The sequence below is a fragment of the Oncorhynchus masou genome, chromosome 20 (assembly GCF_036934945.1).
Source record: "Oncorhynchus masou masou isolate Uvic2021 chromosome 20, UVic_Omas_1.1, whole genome shotgun sequence".
Classification (NCBI taxonomy): Eukaryota; Metazoa; Chordata; class Actinopteri; order Salmoniformes; family Salmonidae; genus Oncorhynchus; species Oncorhynchus masou.
In genome coordinates this window covers 17,274,102-17,282,258 of record NC_088231.1, presented here as the reverse complement: position 1 = coordinate 17,282,258, position 8,157 = coordinate 17,274,102, and the positions used below count along the sequence as shown (strand labels likewise).

Genomic DNA, 8,157 nt, shown 5'->3' with positions numbered 1-8,157 from the left:
TGGCTGCACTGCCGAGCTGGGCCTGTGTGCTGTGTGCTGTGTGCTGTGTGCTGTGTGCGTGTGTGCGTGTGTGCGTGTGTGCGTGTGTGCGTGTGTGTGTGTGTGTGTGTGTGTGTGTGTGTGTGTGTGTGTGCGTGCGTGCGTGCGTGTGTGCGTGTGAGTGAGTGTGTGTGTGTGCGTACGAGTGTCCTTCCTACCTCCGTCCCTGTTGTCCCAGTCCCAGAGCAGTACAGATATGTTTGTAGTGCATTAGAATGGACCTGCAGCAACAGGCAGCAGGTGTCTTTTATCCCCACTGAATACAGCTGGGCCCAGCTTGTTGATATTGGGCTTCAGGAGGGGAGGAGCAGCCTGCTATAGCCTGTTCAATGTTCCCTCATTCCCCCCAGTCCCAATCCCCTCTTCTCTCTCCAAATCCCTACTTTACTTAGTGTGAGACGGGCTGAGGGGAGGAAGCTTTCTCTGAAGTGTGTGTTGGGGCGGGAATGTGTGTGTGTGTGTGTGTGCCATTCATTATTTGAATGCGTCCCCTCAAACATATAGCCCCTCACTCTATGTGTCTACAATTCTGACTGCTTAGTTCTGAGCACGTTAGGGTCAGAGGTCATTCGGTGTGCAGGTGTCAGATGAAAACAGACTCTTGTCGATCCTCTTCTCCCCTCCTATTTCTACCACAGGCACCTACTGAATTACCCAGTGGCTTGGGACTATTGTGAACATGTACACTGAACTGATGCATGCAGATATGATATTTAGTATTTCTGTTATTTTATTCTGTATATATACAGCATATACTTTCCCACTTATCAGTAGTATTTAAATTCCCCACTGAAACATAAATCGTCAGACAAATCAAGACAATAAAAAACAATCCTACCAACAGGCAGCTGGAAAGCAGGACACCTCCTCTGGTTGATGCCAGATATCTATAGCTTCTCCGAATAGAAACACGTTCTCCCTGCTGTGTTTGATGTGAGGGTGTCTGTCTCTTCCATCACACTGCAGGGTCAGACCTTTTTCCATGCAAAATTCGCATTACAGATGCCACTGTGGATCTTTGCAGATTGGGTTGCACCCTCAACCCTGCCTCTCTCAATGAGAGACCATGGTTCACGACATGGTCTATAAGTGTAACCCTTATTTCATCTGAAATAACAGCTCTTTGTCTTCTTTGTCTTCCTCCACGCATCCGCCCTCTCCCTGCCACCCTTCTCCCTCCACGAACCCATCTTCCTTGTTCCATTTCCAAAATGAGTCTTTCTGAGCTCTACCTATATATACTGTAATATGTGTGTGTGTTCACTAACAAGTCTAAAACAAGACACCTGCTTAGCCTTTCAGCTGAAATTGCAATCAGCAGTGTTTGAAAGGCACAAGGCTGAAATCTATTCCGTTTTGAATGTGTGGTTCACAGTTTTGACAGCAGTGTGTTAGCATTTGAACAAAGTGCTGTAAATCCACAGTGTTGTGCAGGTTGTGGTTAAAGTCATGGGATGGTGTTATCCCATGACTTTAACCACAACCTGCACAACACTGTGGATTTACAGCACTTTGTGTAGAGTTTTGAAAACTGTGTTCAAGCAATGAAAAACGAACTAGAGTTTGGTCCACATGAACTGCTGCTGTGCAGACTGGAGTTAGAGTTTTGCACATGTGACTCCAGTTGTGTCCACTGTCGTTTAGCAATCGAAAACAACTGTAAGTCACAGTTTACCCTGATGTCCCGGTTACGGGTGTTAGACATAACTGGATCAGCTGTGTGAGTCATAGAGGAATGAAATAACGTCTCATTACAGAAACGTCAGGACAGGTCTCGTACTGTAGAGCTGAATACTGACCTGAGAGACACACACTTTTAATGCCAGACTTTCTCCACAAATCATGCATTTGATGCCAAATGGGAGTTTTTGAAGTGAAGGTTTGAGATTCTCTTAAGTCAGGATTTAGCCGTTAATGTCTGGATCTGGCTGTGGTAGATTCAATCTATTTCCCAGGCAGAGGTGTTGAACACCATTGATAACACCATGTGTAACCATTGATAACACCATGCAACACCATTGATAACACCATGTAACACCATTGATAACACCATGTAACACCATTGATAACACCATGCAACACCATTGATAACACCATGCAACACCATTGATAACACCATGCAACACCATTGATAACACCATGCAACACCATTGATAACACCATGCAACACCATTGATAACACCATGCAACACCATTGATAACACCATGCAACACCATTGATAACACCATGTAACACCATTGATAACACCATGCAACACCATTGATAACACCATGCAACACCATTGATAACACCATGTAACACCATTGTTAACAACATGTAACACCATTGATAACACCATGTAACACCATTGATAACACCATGCAACACCATTGATAACACCATGCAACACCATTGATAACACCATGCAACACCATTGATAACACCATGTAACACCATTGATAACACCATGTAACACCATTGATAACACCATGTAACACCATTGATAACACCATGCAACACCATTGATAACACCATTGATAACACCATTGATAACACCATGTAACACCATTGATAACACCATGCAACACCATGTAACACCATTGATAACACCATGCAACACCATTGATAACACCATGTAACACCATTGATAACACCATGCAACACCATGTAACACCATTGATAACACCATGCAACACCATTGATAACACCATTGATAACACCATGTAACACCATTGATAACACCATGCAACGCCATTGATAACGCCATGCAACACCATTGATAACACCATGCAACACCATTGATAACACCATGCAACACCATTGATAACACCATGTAACACCATTGATAACACCATGCAACACCATTGATAACACCATGCAACGCCATTGATAACACCATGCAACGCCATTGATAACACCATGCAACACCATTGATAACACCATGTAACACCATTGATAACACCATGTAACACCATGTAACACCATTGATAACACCATGCAACACCATTGATAACACCATGTAACACCATTGATAACACCATTGATAACACCATGTAACACCATTGATAACACCATGCAACACCATTGATAACACCATTGATAACACCATGTAACACCATTGATAACACCATGCAACACCATTGATAAAACCATGCAACCCCATTGATAACACCATGCAACACCACGCAGTGGTCTAAGGCACTGCATCTCAGTGCCGTCACTACAGAAACCCTGGTTCGAATCCAGTCTGTATCACAACCAACCGTGATTGGGAGTCTCATAGGCCGTGATTGTAAACAAGAATTTGTTCTTAACTGACTTGCCGAGTTTAAAAAAAGTTAAATAAAAAAAAGAATAATACATTTAAAATATGATGTCAGTGAACATCAGGTCCAGGGGCTTCAGTAAACAACAACATTACCGCGTGATGAAATACAACACATAGAATCTTTTGCGGCAGACAGAATAAACGCTTGTGAAACGGAGAGTTCCACCATATCGCGATCTCAAAAATGAATGATGAAACCTGACTACAGCATTCTGTACAGTAATGATCTGATCCAGCACACATCAATCAAACGAAAGAGTTGGAGAACACCTCTCAACATTACGTATCTCCTGTAAAGTGCAGTATACGCCATGACATGTACATTGGCCAGTTCATTAGCCTGAAGTATCTGTGATGAGATAGAACAGTCTGACGCCCCCAGTACAGCACCGGGGATTTCCCCCCCACAGCGTTGTGTTTGAACATGACTCCCCGTGTCTTTGAATCCTGTATTAATGCATGGCTGAGGGATCATTCAGATCAGGCCCCAGATCATTTCCTGTGGAGTGTGTGGGGTGGGGGGTATATTTAGTGTCGTTTCCACACAGATGGAAGCCCCAAACCTCAGCCTTTTTATTTATTTGTAATGTTTTACTAGCGCTAGTTAAACGGCACACCGATTGAAATATGCCTTTGATAAAGGATGAGGAATTGATTTACGGCCCGACTTTTATCATCGCTCTCTCATAACCAGGCCCTGTGCCCCCAGGTCTATCTCTTTCACCCCCTCCCATCTCTCCTGTGTTGGAGACATTTTGGAAGGAGGGGAGACACCACCTGCTTTGATTTATGGACCTGGGCCTCCTCCTGGATTGGGACGGATGGTGTGAGTCTAGCCAGGGACTTCAACAGAGCAACGTCCTCCTGGCCTTCATTGCTAGCGTTAGCCATTATATAGTCTTGTCACGGTGCTGGGGTCACTCAGTATTTTGAGAGTTAGTAGCATGTAGTGTAAATGCTACATTTATGGCATAAATCCAAACCTTCTTCTGAATTCTTTAATCCGGGTTGTGGTAACCACATCCACCTGTCATCATGCCCACAGCCTTCATCATACATCAGCTATTGATGTGGAAAGGTGTGAGGAGGTGGGGAGGTGAGGAGATACTGAGCCTACTGTCGAGCTAGGAATGATGAAAACCACAGCTTTACTTTCTTAATGATTGCTGGGTCCTCTCTGCTTCTCTCTGCTCCTCTCTGTTCCTCTCTACTCCTCTCTACTCCTCTCTACTTCTCTCTGCTCCTCTCTGTTCCTCTCTCTACACCTCTCTGTTCCTCTCTGTTCCTCTCTACTCCTCTCTGGTCATCTCTACTCCTCTCTACTCCTCCCTACTCCTCTCTACTCCTCTCTGGTCCTTTCTGTTCCTCTCTACATCTCTCTGATCCTCTCTGTTCCTCTCTACTCCTCTCTGGTTCTCTCTGCTTCTCACCACTCCTCTCTGTTCCTCTCTACACCTCTCTGGTCCTCTCTGTTCCTCTCTACACCTCTCTGGTCCTCTCTGCTTCTCACTACTCCTCTCTGGTCCTCTCTGTTCCTCTCTCTACACCTCTCTGTTCCTCTCTGTTCCTCTCTACTCCTCTCTGGTCATCTCTACTCCTCTCTGGTCCTCTCTGCTTCTCACTACTCCTCTCTGGTCCTTTCTGTTCCTCTCTACATCTCTCTGATCCTCTCTGTTCCACTCTACTCCTCTCTGGTTCTCTCTGCTTCTCACCACTCCTCTCTGTTCCTCTCTACACCTCTCTGGTCCTCTCTGTTCCTCTCTACACCTCTCTGGTCCTCTCTGCTTCTCACTACTCCTCTCTGGTCCTCTCTGTTCCTCTCTACACCTCTCTGGTCCTCTCTGTTCCTCTCTACACCTCTCTGGTCCTCTCTGCTTCTCTCTACTCCTCTCTGGTCCTCTCTGTTCCTCTCTACACCTCTCTGATCCTCTCTGTTTCTCTCTACCCCTCTCTGGTCCACTCTGTTCCTCTCTACCCCTCTCTGATCCTCTCTGCTTCTCACCACTCCTCTCTGCTTCTCACTACTCCTCTCTGGTCCTCTATACTCCTCCTGGTCCTCTCGGTTCCTTTCTGTTCCTCTATACTCCTCTCTGGTCCTCTCTACACCGCTCTCGTCCTCTCTACACCTCTCTACTCCTCTCTGGTCCTCTCTGGTCATCTCTACACATCTCTACACCTCGCTGGTCCTCTCTGTTCCTTTCTGTTCCTCTCAACACCTCTCTGGTCCTCTCTGTTCCTCTCTACACCTCGCTGGTCCTCTCTGCTTCTCACTACTCCTCTCTGGTCCTCTCTGTTCCTCTAAAAAAACCTCTCTGGTCCTCTCTGGTCCTCTCTGTTCCTCTCTACACCTCTCTGGTCCTCTCTGTTCCTCACTGCTCCTCTATACTCCTCTCTGGTCCTCTCTAGTCCTCTCTACTCCTCTCTGGTCCTCTCTACACCTCTCTGGTCCTCTCTGTTCCTCACTGCTCCTCTCTACTCATCTCTGGTCCTCTCTAGTCCTCTCTAGTCCTCTCTACTCCTCTCTGTTCCTCTCTACACCTCTCTGGTCCTCTCTGTTCCTCACTGCTCCTCTATACTCCTCTCTGGTCCTCTCTAGTCCTCTCTACTCCTCTCTGGTCCTCTCTGGTCCTCTCTGTTCCTCTCTACACCTCTCTGGTCCTCTCTGTTCCTCACTGCTCCTCTATACTCCTCTCTGGTCCTCTCTATTCCTCGCTGGTCCTCTCTAGTCCTCTCTACTCCTCTCTGTTCCTCTCTAGTCCTCTCTACTCCTCTCTGGTCCTCTCTAGTCCTCTCTACTCCTCTCTGGTCCTCTTTAGTCCTCTCTACTCCTCTCTGGTCCTCTCTAGTCCTCTCTACTCCCCTCTGGTCCTCTTTAGGCCTCTCTACTCCCCTCTGTTCCTCTCTATTCATCTCTGCTCGTCTCTGTTCCTCTATACTCCCCTCTCTTCCACTCTACTCCTCTCTACCCCTCTCTGGTCCTTTTTGGTCCTCTCTGGGATCTGCATTCGAAGCTAATTCTCTCAGGACCTCAAGGCAGCTCCCATTGTTTCACCTCCTGTACTATCTCGACACCCACCAACTAGAAGAGAGGCATGCCGTACCACACTCTACCGCACTTAACCCTGGGATAGTTCTGTGATCCTGCCACCGATAGGCAACGGCAGCGCCACAGATTCATTAAGCTGAGAATTAAAGCAGACACATCAAAGAGTCAGAGGGGAGAGGCAGCATGGAGACGTGACACGGGGAGAGAGAGGAGAGGGATCAGAAGGCAGAGAGGGGAAAGGGAGTGCTGGGGAGAGAGAATGAATGGGGAGGGGGACAGAGTGAAAGGGGGAGTCGAGAACGCAAAAGAGACGGAAATGGTGAAAGAGAGAGGGTACAAAGCCTCATTTACGCAATCCCTGAACGTGACAGAAACGAATCCAAATCAATATCTGTGAGTAGAGCATTGTTACCATGCTGGCGTAGCGGAGGCTGTTAGCTGATGATGAAAGCATCAAAGCGGTTCACTACAGATGAAATTAGAATGTCTTTTACATCATGGGAAATAATTAGAAAATCGGGCCAACTGGATATTTGACATAGATTCTTTGCTATGGAACATCATGGTCTTGTTGGGAACCGGCTACACCTGAAGTAAGTGGTACCAATCATTTATTTTGGCACCAGAAACAGGACATTATGTATAAAAACTGTCAACGATATGACCTGAATGACAAGTCATTGTACCTGCCAAAAGAAACCACCCCAAAATACACAGCACTAGTGCCAGTCACTCTCTACCCTCTGGAACAACACACACACACCCACACACCCTCACCCACACACACCCACACACACACACCCACCCACACACACCCACACACACACACCCACACACCCTCACCCCCCCCCACACACACACACCCACACACCCACACCCACACACACCCACACCCACACCCACACACACACACACAGACACACACACAGACAAACAGAAGATCTGAAATGTAGATTTGGTCTCAACCATAACTTCGTCATCCGTGTCTTACTATTCCCCACAGCACACAGCTTTTACAGAGACGTGCATCACATCTATGGACCCCATCCATGGACCTCAGAGCGCTTTCACACTACCGTCCAACCCAGACCATAACTACAGTGTATAAGTAACCAGGCCAGCGCTGAACAGCTCGGCACGACTCGGCTCAGTAAGGTGAAAAATGGTACAGGTGTTTTCCTGGAAGAACGAGACTCTGTATCTGTTGTTCCATCAGACTGTACAGTAACTTAACAGTAACTGGTTGACCCACGGGAGTTGCTTTGTCTCTATAGATCATCTCTGTTTATTTCTCTGTCCAGGGTGGAAAATTTCAGGCTGATCCCTTGGGTTCCTCTGATATCATTCAGAGATTCTTTGAGAGATCCCCAGATGTTCTCGGTGATTGGGAAGACTCTCTACATTACACGCTCCGCACGAATCACAAGCCTCCAGCCTCCCCAAGCCCATCCAGGATCTCCATCCAGGATCTCCTCCCCAAGCCCATCCAGGATCTCCTGTCCTGTCTCTCCTGTTCAATCTACACATCTGCACAACCAGGGACCTTCTAGGTTCAGATCCAGACGATGGTGAGTTTAAAAAGGGTGCGTGTGCGAAAGTGTGTGTCTGTGTGTGAGCATGTGTGTGTGTGTGTGCATGAAAGTGTGCACGTGCGTATGTGTGTGGAAGAGTTAGAGGGCGATGTTTGTGAACCTACAGCGGTCTGCCTGATTGCATCGCCACACAAGCGTGGCTTCAAAGCCGTCTGTCCGTTCCCCCACCGCC

The 8,157-nt window shown here is 47.0% G+C and overlaps 1 long non-coding RNA gene across 1 annotated transcript in view; it reads left to right on the top strand.

The window, feature by feature from the left end:
• The window catches only part of LOC135506541 (uncharacterized), a 55,309-nt gene extending 47,373 nt beyond the window's left edge, over positions 1-7,936 (top strand). Inside the window, exons 2-3 of the long non-coding RNA XR_010450538.1 lie at positions 7,397-7,548; positions 7,695-7,936. This is a non-coding gene — a long non-coding RNA (uncharacterized LOC135506541). The remainder of the gene's footprint in view (positions 1-7,396; positions 7,549-7,694) is intronic.
• Positions 7,937-8,157: the final 221 nt, after the last annotated feature.